The sequence below is a fragment of the Molothrus ater genome, chromosome 9, assembly GCF_012460135.2.
Source record: "Molothrus ater isolate BHLD 08-10-18 breed brown headed cowbird chromosome 9, BPBGC_Mater_1.1, whole genome shotgun sequence".
NCBI lineage: Eukaryota > Metazoa > Chordata > Aves > Passeriformes > Icteridae > Molothrus > Molothrus ater.
Window position 1 is genome coordinate 2,562,332 of NC_050486.2, and position 14,087 is coordinate 2,576,418.

Sequence of the window (14,087 nt, forward strand, 5' to 3'; positions counted from 1 at the left end):
GAGTTACCGAGCAATGAAATCCTGCCTAAGCCTTTTGTACAGGGAATACCCAGCACTTGGGAATGGTGCTCCTGCTCCATGCCAGCTCTGCTAACAGAAGGACAAGAAAGAATTGGCTCTTCCTACACAGCAAGTTAGGAAGTGGTTCCTAGACTGAATGAAACAAACTAAGCCATTGACTTTATCGTTTTCCTCCAAAGGAATTCTGTGTTTTTTTATAAAAGTAAACTTCCCTGCTTGTGACTTTTCACAAGCAAGAAATCATAACACACACCTTACAGAAGTAAAGAAATCCCTGGTTGGTAGAGAAAAGGCAGAGGACATAGATATGCCTTGGGTTGGGATGTTTGACAAATCAGGCCCTGAGGGTGTTTTCTGGTGTTTGTATTATTGAAGGGTCTGTGCAGCCTTCTTGTATGAGTGACTAGTGAATGGAAGATCTTTTGCAAAAATCTCTGCACTGTTCAGGTGCCTGAACTGGGGGGATTCCCACAACTGCCTCAAAACCAACACCAGGCTTCCAGTGCGACCCTTGATTCTGCAGCTAAGGTGTTGAGGTGAGGTCAGGCAAAGGGTCAAAGACACCCTCAAAAGAGGGGGCAGCTTTCAGCAGTGACCCCGAGGCCAGCACAGCATTAGGGCACTTCTCTGCTGACACCTGCTAATCCTCACAGCCCTTCCCAGGGAAGCTGAGGGTGGATCCCACACCTCCCTCCATCACAGCCCAGCATCTCTGCAGACTCATTGCTAAGCCACTGTCATTATTGGCAAACCAGATATCTTTTCCAGGGAGAAAACACTCAGCAATATTTTAGGCACAACTCTGTTTTGAAAGCCGTACAAAAGCCTGACTTAGAGAAAGATTAAAGGCAAACAGCAATGCATCCCCAGCACCCAGCTCAGTGGTGAGGACAGTTGTTCTTCAGCTTCAAGATGAGCACAGGACAAGAACTCATCAACCACACAGCCATCACAGTCTCTTGTTTTATATAACCCTTGTCACGAGTCCCAAATGCTGCACTGCAGAGCTCTGAGAACTCTCCCACCAATTCCAGTTTAAATGTCTCCATGGCATGGGTTTCCCAAAAGCCAACCAAGAGATCCCATCCAGCTGAGGGACCAAATGCCTCTCCTTCATGGGGCTCCAAATGAGACTCAGGAAGCTAAGCCTAGCACTCAGAGGCCAGCTCCTTGTGCCTTGCAAACTCTTTGGGATCAGCTCAGTCTTGCTCCAGCTCCTTGTGCCTTGCAAACTCTTTGGGATCAGTCTTGCTCCTGGAAGCCCAATCCAGGTTCCTCTCTATCTGAGGAATAGGCCAGAGATTCCCACACCACCACTGTCCTTTCTCTCCTCTCTGGCAGCCACATAAACAAGCAGTCTGGAGGCCACTACATCTGCAGTGCAGCCACAGGTTGCTCCCTCCCAGCTCGGCCTCCACACATCTCATGCCAGCAGAATCTGATGACAGCACCAGCTGGAGCCTCTCTGTCATGAAAAGGAGATCAAACCTGCAAAAGCCCCACTCCCATTTTCCCATTCTCCCTCCAAGACCAAGCCTTCACTCTCAGGAGTCAAGTCTCTGCTGTTTTAGGGAAAAATATTTCATTTACATCTCCAAAATATCCCAAAAGGAAGAGGGTGATCACAGTTTTCAGCTGTGGCTGCTGTACGAAAGGAGCTGATGGGCTCGTATGTGTGCCTGACCAAGCAGTGTCCACCTCACCCAACCCAAAACCTGTCCCTGGAGAAAGGTGGCCCCTTTGGCTGTGCCTGGGAGGGGAGGAGAGGCCACCAGTCGCACTCCTAGAGAGAGGAAAGCTCCCTCTCTCCAAGGAACTTCACTCCCACTTCACGTCCATGCTTAAAACGATGCTTAATGCCTCCCTTAAGGTGGTAACTGCAGTCGAGCTCTGCTGTCAGGAAGGCTCTAATCCTGTGCTAATTTATTTTATCAAATTAAAAAACGAGCATCCATGGAACACCAGAGACCTCCTGTTCTCAGGGTCCCAGCAGAAAGCTGCATGATCCCTTTGTAGAGAGGGTTTGTGGGGGGGGGGGGGGGATGTGGTTGTTGCTTTGCTTCTTTTTTTTGCCAAGAATATAAAATTAATAAAACAGGATTAAGGGAGATATGGTTTTAACCAATTCCTTAATCCCAGAGAATAATTAATGAGAGCAATGCACCACTTGGCTCGACTCTCCCCACATTTGAATAATAAATAGCATCCAAAAAATAAAGAAAAAAAGAAAAAAAGAAAAAAAAGGAGGAAAAATATGGAAAAAGGAACAAGAAGGCTGAGCTGTAAATTCTTAATACAAAGAACTTTTGCTATATGTACGTGTGTATTGCCTTCTGGTCTTGGATCCAGAAAATACAGATTATAAAGAAAGCAGAGACCAGTTTTGGCCACACACAGATGTGTTCAAGCCAAGATTTACGGGAATCTCCACACTTTTAAGAAACAAAATACCACTAAAAGTCTGCATAAATTGCCCACGCTAAGCTCAGCATGCAAACATCAGCCAAGACTGACTTGTGTGCCATGAACCCAGTGCAAGGTACCAGCCTCAGTCAGAGCCACTCACTCTTCATATTTTATTATTCCTCTTAATTCAAATATTCGCTCTGAATTCCAGCCTGCATAAATTACAGAACCTGAACTCCTGTGACATTGGTCTTTGTGTTCCCAACCCCACATGCCAAGGGCAGGGCTGGCCTGCTACAGGAGCAGCTCTGCAAAAATGTGATTTAGGCCTCTGGACTTGAACCATTGAATAGTTGTTTAAGTATAAGGTTACCTGTAGGGTCTTGTGGCCAACAGAGCAAGGGGTGTGGGGTTAGGCACCTATTTTATGGTGGGAGGAACCATCTTTGGGAAGGACAAGGAGCCCTCTGAATTCGAGCCCCTTAAATTCAAGTGTATCCCTGCTGCCTTGCCTTGGAGATGGAACATGGCTCCTTAGGGCTTACTCCAAGAGTTCCCAGAGACCATCGTGTCTCACAAGTGTCTCTCAGGTCCTGGCCACTGCTCACCTGGCCTGAGGGGTTGTTCTTCTGAAGAGCCCCAGCATGCAGAAGGAAGTTTACCACCAGGCAGCTTCTCAAAGGACAGTCTCACCACTCTTCTTTAACCTTCTTGACCCAAAGGGGAAACAAGGACCTCTTGAGGAGTCATTTTTCAGCTGATGAGCAGATACCCATGGTGGACCTGTGTCAGACTTCCATGTGACATCACCTTGGCCTAGACAAGAGCATCTCAGCTTTAGAAGCTCACACCAGCTGACCAGGCAGGAGGTCAGGGATGTAAGGAGGAACATCTGAATAAACATGGCCCCATCCCTGCCTGCAGCCCTTGTTAAGGCTGGCCTCTGCTTTGAACTCCTTCCTGATGAAATGATTAATGAATGCCGTGCAGACCTCTTCCCTTCCTTCCTCTGCTTTCACCTGCCACACAGAGCAATACCAAACGAAGTGATCATGACAAACACAGCTCTAATTCTTTATTAATATTAATCAGAGGCAACCTTTCCATTGACACCAGAACCCGTGTGTGTGTTGGCAGGGAGGGGATAACACTACAGCAGTGACATTTCTTGGGTAGGCAATTTTATTTTTTTAATTTTTCTTTTATTTTTTTCATCTCGCACCTTCCCTTCCCCCGCTTTAATATGGGCGAGCGATACCTTGTACAAACAGAGGAAGGAAGAAGCTGATTAAATAGCAGAGTTGGAGCATAATGAAAGAAAAAGCCCACTGCAAACATCTGCTGATTGTTTTAAACGGGAGGCACCGGGAGGTGGATTTCAGGTGATACCACGGTGGCTTCTCTCATAATCCCAGCTAAGGCAGCATTAGGGATTTGAAGCTCAGGGTGAATTTCATCCAGTCCCTGCTGGCAGGGAAAGAGGCTTAGGCAAGATAGCAAACCTCAGTCCCATCTCGGAGCAGGGCTGGGAGAACCACAAAGACACACCACAAAGCTGCCCTGAGCCAAAAGGGGCCCTTTCTTTGTGCCACCAAGCCAAGGGGAACTGCTCTGGGTATCAGTGTGGACACAGCCATCTCCCCTTCAGGTACTCACCAACACATTCCTGCTGCTCATGTGTGGCTCGAGACAGGAAGCAGAAGATGAAGGTCTCCAGGTCACCTGCAAGATGTGCACCTTTCCAGCTGTAGGTGGGTTCTCATGAGAAGCCACCCCCTGGGACCCTCATGGGCTGGATAAATCCCCTTGGGCTGGAAAGGACCTTTAAAAGACATCTAAAGGTTAGTTCTGCAGGATGAGGAGAGCTGTTTGTGGAAGAAGCCATCCAATCCATAAGGAATGGAGACAACCACCTCCCACTCCTTGCCCTAGGGGAGCTGGGGCACTTTTCTTCAGCTGGGAGGATGGTAACTGAGCACAGGAAAGACCTACAGGTTTGCTTTGCTGCCCAGTTGCTGATTTTCCAGCTTTCCCCATCCTAATAGCCAAGGGACTGCAGGGAGATCTGTACTGAGAGAAGCCCCTGGTTCTCAGTTGAGTGCAACTTCCCTCTCTCTGTCTCTTAAAACAAATAGATTTTCATTGAAATCAACATATCTTTCTGAATTGAATAGGTTTTCATGGGGACAATAAATTTCTTCAAAACAATGCATTTTTATTACAACATATTTTTGTTCAAACCAATACTTTTTGACAACCAGATATTAATGACCAGGCCAAAGCCATAAATTTGCCTCAAACTATGTGTTTACTCATGGAAGGAAATAATTTTTCTCATACAAATACATTTTTATTTGAATCAATCCTCTTTTTTTCCACCCCCAAAAATCAGATACACTTCTGGGAGGGAAGGGGGAAAGCTGTGTGCCCAGGAAAGCCCCTTCATTTCGAGAGGGATCAAGTACTTGTGAGGATTGTCTCACTCTCACCTTCCAGAGCCCAGAAGCTCCAGAGGTCACATGAAGCTTAAAACATAAACTGTTTTTCCCATTGCCCACGTATCCACATTGTCAGCTTCTGGTAGGTCCTGCAGAAACAAAGGTTATGTCTTGCTCCTCTTGCTTAGCTGTTTGCTGTTTGAAATCATGTTTGCAGAACCCAGTTAAATAATCCAGAGCAGGGCAGAGATGCTCAGGCAGGGCAGACTGTGCAGCATCTCCATCCACTTTGAAGAAGCTTTTTGTTTCTCTTGGTTTTGGGAAAGGTTTTCATCTGAGGCGGCTGCTGCAAGGCCCTGGGGACAGAACACACAAGGGACAGTTATGTCTGGTTAGTCCTGCATGTTTCCTTGCAACCCACCTCTCAAACCTCCTTGAAGCCTATGTGAGGGACCTGAGCCCCCCAGGGACAGGGCCAGCACAGCAGGTATGTTGGTCCTGCACATCCCTGGCCCTGCAGAGCCCAGTCCTAACCCAGAGCACCCAAAGACATCACAATAATTCCAGCAAGAGAGATGCAGCTCCAGTGGGGAGGGCCTGAGAGGAGCAGGAGGAATGGGGACAAGGGCTTGGCATCAGGGCTGAGTTTGCTGGAATTGCAAAGGCTTTGGCTGCTACTTTTGCTACTGATTCAAAGCCTAAGCAGGAGCAAACTCCTAATCTCCTCCAGATCCCCTATTTCCCCAGCTGACCATCCATACCAGACACATCCCCCCACCTCAGCAGCTGCCCACACTCACAGACACCTGAGCCCTAATCGAGAAAAATCATTTTTTGGTGGCAAGTAGCTGCATCCAACTGCTTGGAGCCACGTTTCCAAGCCTGGGCCTGAGTCAGAGCCTGGGGATCCCAGGCGCTGGGAACATCAGGGGCTGACAAGGGTTCATTTCCCGTGGCCCCCGTTGGCCACTCTTTGTTGAGCTTCCCCAGCCCATGTAAACATGCTAATTGCTTGGGCTCAGCACAGGGCTGGATGCCGTGCTGTTTGTTTTCCATTGAATAGGATTAGGGATTCTGACACCAATGATTAATCGCCGTGCTGCAGACGGCTGACGAGCCCGGGGAAGGCGTCCTCTCCGAGCGGAGAGCGCGCACAATCTCTGCCAAGCAGCTGCCACTGACTTCTATCTAACCCTCTGCATCTTGCCCTTTATCCTCCCTCTTCTCCCAAAATGTCTCACATTCACCAAAGCCAACCCCAGGCTCCCAGGGAACATTGGGAGAGGGGCCCCGGGCATCCCCTACCCTCCTCTCAGCCACCACAATGCCCCATCCTCTGTGCCAGTTCCTACATCAGCTTATCCCTGCATCCCAATGTTGCCAAAGCCCTCCCAACATGCTGCAATGCTTCAGCCAGCTCTTCTCAGACTTCCTATTAGTGGCCAGGGAGATTCACAAAATTTTCCAGCTGCTGTCGCCAGGGCACAGAAATGTCACACAACAGCCGTGTCTCTCCACCAAGCTCTGTAAAGCCACCAAATGCCCTTAATGGGCACAGGGCAACCAGCACTAGTCCCCAGACTCCCTCCAAGTCCAAAGGATGTCCAGGGACCTGAGCAAGGCAGAGAAGAGCAGTGGAGGCACTGAATGCCTTTGCCACATCTACCCTCTGCTTGTGGCCACAGAAACATTTCTGTGCTCCCGTTCTGCCCAGCAGCAGGTGAGGAAGGGACAAAGTAGAAGAGGTGGGAGAGGAGGAAGGCTGGAGAAAGCAGCCTTGCAGGAAGCAAACCTCAAATAGATGCAACCTTTGAGATTACCTCTTCTCCTGACCTTGCGGAAGGAGTGCTGGAGGCAAATCCACCCATCTCTGCTGGTGCCTTGTGCGACATACTGTCACTCAGACAAGCGACGTTCTTAATGGGTTTGTGGGAAAGGCCTGGCCTGCCTTTCCATCTGTACCTTCTGCCGGCTCCCCTCTCCAGCACTGCCTCCCCATACGACATTCCCTTGAATTATTTAGACTGGTAAATCTTCCTGCATCTCACATCTTTAGTCCATCTGTTAGCCGGGGCTTTGCCTTTATAGGAACTGTCCTTTATGCATGCCGGCATCTGTCAACAGTACACTTGCCTCTTTTATTCATGATCTTCCGTGGGAGATGGTACAAGCTGCAGAAATGCCTCATTTCTGGTATGCATTTCATTTTAATGGAAGATTACATGACTGGGGCCCATTTTATTACTTCTTGCCCTGCACATTCATCCATCACAAGCCCCATTTGCTGAGCCTGCACTGGGACGGCAGCCATCAGCCTGCTCGTGTCGGATTCCTCCCGTGCCGCTCTCTCCCCCCCTCCGGGATTGGGAAGAAGCGCATTGCGTTCAAGGAGGAGAAGGATAGCAAGGGGAGCTCATCCACCACGGGTCTCAGAGTTGAGTCAGCCTGCTGGCTAAGCCAAGCACTTCTGGGAAACAGGCCTGGAAGTCCAGGGGTCTCACCCCTACACCCATGTTCAGCTTCACACCATTCCTTCCCAACCCACACCTGCCATGGGTGTTGGGGTGCTGCCACCTGGTACCTCAGGGCTCTCTGGAGAGGTTCCACACCCCCAAATAAACACACACATGCCCCTCAGCTTCCTCCCTCAAGCCTCAAGCCATCCATGATTCCCTGTGCATCCCACCTTGCACACACACACACACACACACACACACACACACACACACACACTCTGCTCACACACAGCACTGGGAGCAGCATAAATAAAATCAACATGAACCAACAGTGGTAATTAAACTGCCGATGGTATTTGCAGCCTCTCTCTCCTGTAAGGAAGGTTGCATGCAATTAGTGAAAACATTTTGGACTGGGAACAGTGCCAGTTTGCTCTGTCCTTTCTTTCAACTCCCACAGAAACCCAAGGACCCCTGATTATCCTCCAGACTGCAAAAATAAAACCCCAGTAAAAACATTCTACTTCTACCTTGTGGCTCCCTGAATTAAGGGTTTACTGTGACCTGAGGCAGCAAGCGGGGTCAGAGGGGCCAGAGATGGAGATGACCCCTTCAGAGATGTGGGGACTTCCCCGGCCCACAGTCCTCAGGCAGCATGAGACACAGGTGGCCATTTTAACCCAGAAAACAGTGTCTGTCCTCAAAAATCCCAGCAATGAGACTTTTCACCAAGGAGAATTTCTTCTCCAACTTGTTCAGATGAGATTTTAACATTTCCACTAAAGACTTCCTCCAAAAGTTAAAGCAACCCTGGTGTCTTGAGGAGGTTCAGACGACACTTTTTGTTTAACTTGGTTAGAAAATGGAACTTAGATGAAGTAATGTGAGCCAGTGCTCAGCTGAGACTCCAAGCCAGTCCTTGGTGGGCATCAAAGCACGGAAAACGTGAACATTAATCATTTGAAGCATGGAAAACCTGAACCACAGTCATCACTGTTGGCTGGGAAGCCAGTTCTGGCTGGGAAAGAAAAAATGAGCAGCTTTTGGATGACAAGGAGCCCTATGGAAAAGCCAGTATTCTTGTGCAACCTACGATATTAGTACATACTAAAAAAAAATAGGAAAAAATTGCCATAAATAACGTGCTAACCACCACAGCGGAAATTCAGGGGGAGAGAGCCCAGACATGCCTGGAGAAGAAATATGTGAGGGAACTGTCTCCAAACCGACTGGGATGAGCTGGAAGAGGCCGAGCAGCTCCTGCAGACGGGGAAGGAGCCCTCGCCAGAAGCCGCTCCCACGCACATGCACGGTGCTTCGGAGCCGGTGGGGAAACCTGCGAGCGAGCGAGTGAGCGAGAGCTCCTCACCCAGCAGCCAGGAGGAAACAGCACCACGTGTGTCCCATATGGCAGGAGAAACCGGGAAGAGTCTGGGCAAGCAGCTACAGCAGAGACTGAGGGAAGCAGACGATGCATTTCATCAAGCTGCTCAGCTAAATGGTCACCGTAACTTCCATCTAATATTCAAAACAACCTCAACTCTGCCCCTATTTCACACCCAGTACCCCCATCTAGTAGATGCTCTCCATATTGTCCAACCTGATGGCATAACTCAGCAATTTCCTTTCAGGAATCAATGAGAACAAATGAAAATTTAATACGTTCTCCAGACAACCCAACTCCTTTCTCTCCCCCATGGTAAATAAATAATGTGCTAGTCAAATGATGGATGGAGTGCTCGGAGATCAGTGGCCAAGTGCTATTAGGGGCCGGGGAGGACGGTGGAGATGTAGTCTAGCACAAGATGACATGGTGGCCATGGGTGATTTGAGCACATAAGGAACCAGGAGTGAGAGGGGAGGTGTCTGGTTGATGCAGGAAGGGGGCAAGGAGCAGGCTGGGCTCTCCTGTAAGGGCTTACGCACAAGGCTTATTTGGTTTCTCCACATGACTAAATCCAAAGCCTGGTGCTGTCAATGAGAAAAAAAAAGCAAGGAAACTCCTTTTGTCTTCAGCCTGGTTTGGGTCAGGAGATTTTGCTGGATGAGGATGTGAGATTTTGGCTTGTTTGGCAACAAGTGGCTGGAGAAGACTGAGAATGGTCTGAGGGATCTTCAGCCAGCACAGTAGAGGGATAACTGAACACAGATGCACTGCACCTCTCTCAGAGCCAACAGGAAAGGTGGAAAAGTAGAGCTAAAGAACTAAGGAAGGGAGAACCTGGCTGCAACATCACCTGGACAGGAAAGAGATGAAGTTTCTCAATTGCTCCCCAAGTTGGATGACCTGTGTCCTGGGACACATGCTTGTCTAGGAATTGTATCTCACCTCAAATTAAATGTAGAGGTTCGCCTTTTCCCTTTGGGCTGTGAAAAGTGTCCCTAGATCTCCCCAGGTGGAATCAAGGTGAGTTCTTGGAGGTGGAGTTGGGTTGCCCTAGCAGGACCCGCTGGAGAAACAGCTGTCAACCTGTGACATGTGGTGGACAGGACAGATGGTGGCTGCCAGGGACATGAACCTGGGCCAGATCTCCACATCTTCACCAGGACAGGACACTGCACTCATTAACTTGCATTAATCCACACCTTCAAGCCCAGGTTTGGGGCTCGGGTCTAGGAGTCTGAGGGAGCACTGCTGGCCCCATTTCTCACTGCAAGCCACTGAGCAAACACAGCATCTGTGCCTCCAGAGGCCAGGTCCCAGCTGGTGTGTGTGGTCCTGCTCGCATTCCCCTCTCCCGCACCACACAGCTCTGGCTTCTGATCCCATTGAACTTCAGGATGCACAAACAACAGTGCCTGCTCTGCCTGGTCCCACAGCTGTGCTTATCTCCCGAGCTGACTGTGTACCTCCTTATCTCTGGGGAGAGCCTCTGTGTAAATATTGCTGTAAATTCTTTGGCTTCCCTTCCAAGTCGCGCTGTTCTTTAATGCCTTCCTTGTAAGACCTGCTTGCCCTACCCCAAGCCATTAGCTGTAACAGGACGTTAATAAGGAGGGGGTTTGGTATCTCTCAGGGATGTTGACCTCTTTCACTAGAAGCAAGGCACCCATTACAGAGCAATGATAAATCACAAGCCTTCCACTCCTTCCCCAGCAGGCACTTCTTTGCATGCATAAACACACGCCAGAGGCGCACGCGCACCCTGCATTAACTCTGGCAACACCCAAAAGCTTTGGCAAGCCAGGGGCCAGTTCATCCCCTCAGGTCCCCCTCACCTTTGTGCATCCTCACAGAGCAAGGCACCCTCCAGCCTCTGGGTCCCAGTGTGGTGCTCCTTTGTGCAAGTCAGCTACGTCCACGTGTAGCTCCGAGATCAGTGAGCCAGAGCATCAACCCTTAAACCATGGTTGGTGCTGCCAGAGACACCACAGATGTTCACCCAGCACCAGGTGGGCATCCAGTGGGCCAGGGAAGGACAAAAATCATCACTGAGCTCCCTCAGAGTGGGAAAGCACCTCCCTATCACCTCTGCCAGCCAGACTGTCTGCTCCAAATCCCATGGGACAGAGCACAGACTCTACCCAAAGCTTCCCAAAGAAAGCAGCATTTCTCCAGCCAGATCATTTTTTGTTATATTGAGGAGCTGTTGTGTTCAATGTTGTGTGCAAGCTTTGCCCATTGAGCTGAACCAGCAGAGAAGACACAGCAGGCCTCATAACCTGCACAGGGAGGGGGACACACTAACAGGGACCTTCAGATGTCACCAGAGCTGGGCTGCCACCATCCCTGTCCCTAAGCTCACAGAATCATAGATTATCCTGAGTTGGAAGGGATCCACAAGGATCATCTCCTCCACAGGACCACCTCAAGAACCACAAGCTCTGCTCCATCTGAACCACCCTCAGACTCACAACTACAAGGCCATCAAAGAGTCTTACATAAAAAAGGCCCCCAGTAATTTTCCTGACATTCTTTAACATGTGTTTTTCCACCATGACAATAAGTTCTTAAAAGTCTTCTTCCTTTCCTCTCTTTATTTTTTTTCTTTTGACATAAAATCAAAAATACACTTGGAGACCTTGCTAGCTTGAGCCTTTGGATTCAGACTCTGAGAGCTGACAATCCTGTTTTCAACGTTGTTTTTTAAGCAAGGAGAAAAAACAAAGCCCCAAGCGCCAAAAGCAAGAAATTTGGCTGAAAAAGAAAAAAAAAAAAAAAAAAAAAAAAAGAAAAAAAAAAAAAGAAGAAAAGAAACCAAAAAAGCAACATCTGCTTGACAGAGAATTGGTTTTGACAGGAAACTATTGACAAGGTCTAACAAGCAGAATTGGACCTGTTGGAGCAGGAGCATGGGTTTCCTCACCCATCCTGCCATTTGTAGTGCTGAGTTCAGCCAGCCCCTGTCTGAATTAGCAGCCAATTTGCTCTCAGCCCTTCATGGAAGAGCTGGAAAGCTGGAGAGCATCCGAGCCATGCACATCCTGGCCCAGGGTCATGCTCCTGTGCAGCAGTTGGAGCTGGGAATGGAGCATCTTCCCGGCATGCCCTCCTCTGCACTCATAAACAGCCTCTTGCAGACGCCTCTGCTCATCCTTTAATTACATTAAGGCAAGATTTCTGCTGAGCCCAGCACAAAGCTGGATGCCTGGTGGTGCAGGGAGAAGCAGGTGTTCCTCCTGATCCCGGCTCTGCCCACCCCATCCTGGTGTTCTGCCTCAGTTTCCCTGGTTTGACAAGTGTTCCTCACCCTCACACAATGCTGCTGCAGTCTGCTTGCAGCTAAATACTAACCCGCCCTCACAGTAAAATTTTTTTGCTTAATTTGAACAAATAAATTTAAAAGCCCCAGATTCTCACCAGCAAATTCAGAGCAACAAGCCTGGTCAAAGCGGATTGAAGGGTTGGATCCAGCCTGCTGGGGATGGATGAATCCCCTCCATTCCTGCACTGTGTCCAGGCACAGCTGTTTCCTCGGCTGTTGTTCTACTTTGGACTCTGGCTGCTGCATTTAAAACTTCTCCACTTTTCCACGCTCACCTCCTTCCTGGCAGCTCAAGGGCTTTCGCTCCCTGGGGCTGTCATTAATCGGTTGTGATCAGAGGTCGGCTATAACCCTTTCACAGCAGCCTCTTGACTTCACTCTCACCCTGGGGGATGCACTCAGGGACAGAGCAAGAAGCATGTTGAAATATGGCTTTTTTTTGCTCCCCCCTTCCTTACAGTAAAGCCCTTGCTGTCATCAGAGCTGCTCACACTTGTGACACAAAACCAGGAAATCAGGGCGCTCTTACTCCAGACTCTGCAGCTGGTTAATGACCTTGGGCAAAGGGCTCCATTTCTCTCTGCCTTAGTTTTCAGTGATACTTCTAAAAAAATATGGGGGAAGAGAAGGGTTGTATTTCTAATAAGGGTGCTGGCTCCAAAGATGAGACCTAGAGGGCAAAGTCTGACTGTGACACCATTAGCAAGCCATGCTGCCAGCTCTTGGTGGCAGGCAGAGTTTCCAAGGAAGGTCCTTTCCAGCCTAAATGTGATGGGAAGGCACAGGCTGGTGGTGAGAGCTGGGCTGGGCAAGGCTCATCAGCCCTGAACTGAACATGGTGGTCACTAAACCACTGGGAAAATGGGGTGGGGACAATGGGAATTCACTGAGGGATGGAGCTCCATCTAAGCCACCTTCTCCAGGAGCACACACATGCAACATGGGCAGATCACAACAGCCTTGGTGCAGCCCAAGCAGCCCTGCAGGGGCAAACATGACTTCAATTATTTGTGATATAGGCAGTCTGGTGGGGCAGGCTCTGCTCTCAACCTGCAGCCACCTCACCATGGAAGCTGTTTGTTCCCAGCACGTTTCCATTCCCACCTGGAGCAGTTTAGCACAGGAAGATCTCTCTTCCAAGGAGCAACACAACAAGACCCAGGCTTCAGCTAGGCAAAAATGCCATATAAATTACCACAGAGCCATTAGAGGTGCAAATCCTCTTCACTGTTCTACATGATAACACCCTTATAAAGGGACACCTCATTTGGCAGGTTATTCCCTGCCAGAATGAGGGGAATGATAAGGACATTGGCTCTCCTAAGCTGTTGGCAAATTGATGGGAGGTGGATTCCACACAACCCCATAAAATTAATACCTACAGATCAATCTTTCCTCACCTATTTTCCTGTGATTGCGTGGCAGGCAAAAATATGCACAAGGGATGATGAGGTGTATCCAATCTCCTGCTAGTGGGAGATGGGTTTCCATTCAAGCCCAAAACTTCAGGATGCCCATAAAGGCAACTCTCCAGCCTAGTGTGAAAAAGAGCCTCCAACATCTCATTATGCAGAGGGGTAAATTATGCCAGGGTAAGTCATTAATTCTTCTCATCTCTACTGGACAAGGATGGCTGAGAGGACCTGGCAGTGAGGATCATGTTGGAAAGGATGGGGAAAAGAAGCCAGTGCAGGGACATTGGTTAGGACATGCTTTCTGCCTCTGTGGGTTTCTCAGTCATGGCCCCACAAATGCATCAAAGCATGCTGCTGCCAGGTACAGCCTGAGGATGCAGCAACAGTAACATGTCACACACATACTGGTGTGTTGTCACCTACCCACAGGTTCAGATGTCCAGCCAGATCTTTAGTGGGTGAAAACTTGAAGATTTTAGCCCAAAGCCATAGGAAACTGGACTTTTACCAGAAGCTTTGTTCCTGCTGGGTGTTTAAAATGGCACCACAGGGCGGGAGGCAGCACCACTGAGGGGTGAGTGAAACAGCAGGTACAGCTGGGGCCTGGCAACAGAGCTGGCAAATTTTGTCCTGAGAAACACAGAA

The 14,087-nt window shown here is 49.1% G+C and overlaps 1 long non-coding RNA gene across 1 annotated transcript in view; it reads right to left on the minus strand.

The window, feature by feature from the left end:
- Positions 1-4,440: 4,440 nt before the first annotated feature.
- Positions 4,441-14,087, minus strand: part of LOC118689578 (uncharacterized) — a 103,650-nt gene continuing 94,003 nt past the window's right edge. Inside the window, exon 6 of the long non-coding RNA XR_004980644.1 lies at positions 4,441-5,221. This is a non-coding gene — a long non-coding RNA (uncharacterized LOC118689578). The remainder of the gene's footprint in view (positions 5,222-14,087) is intronic.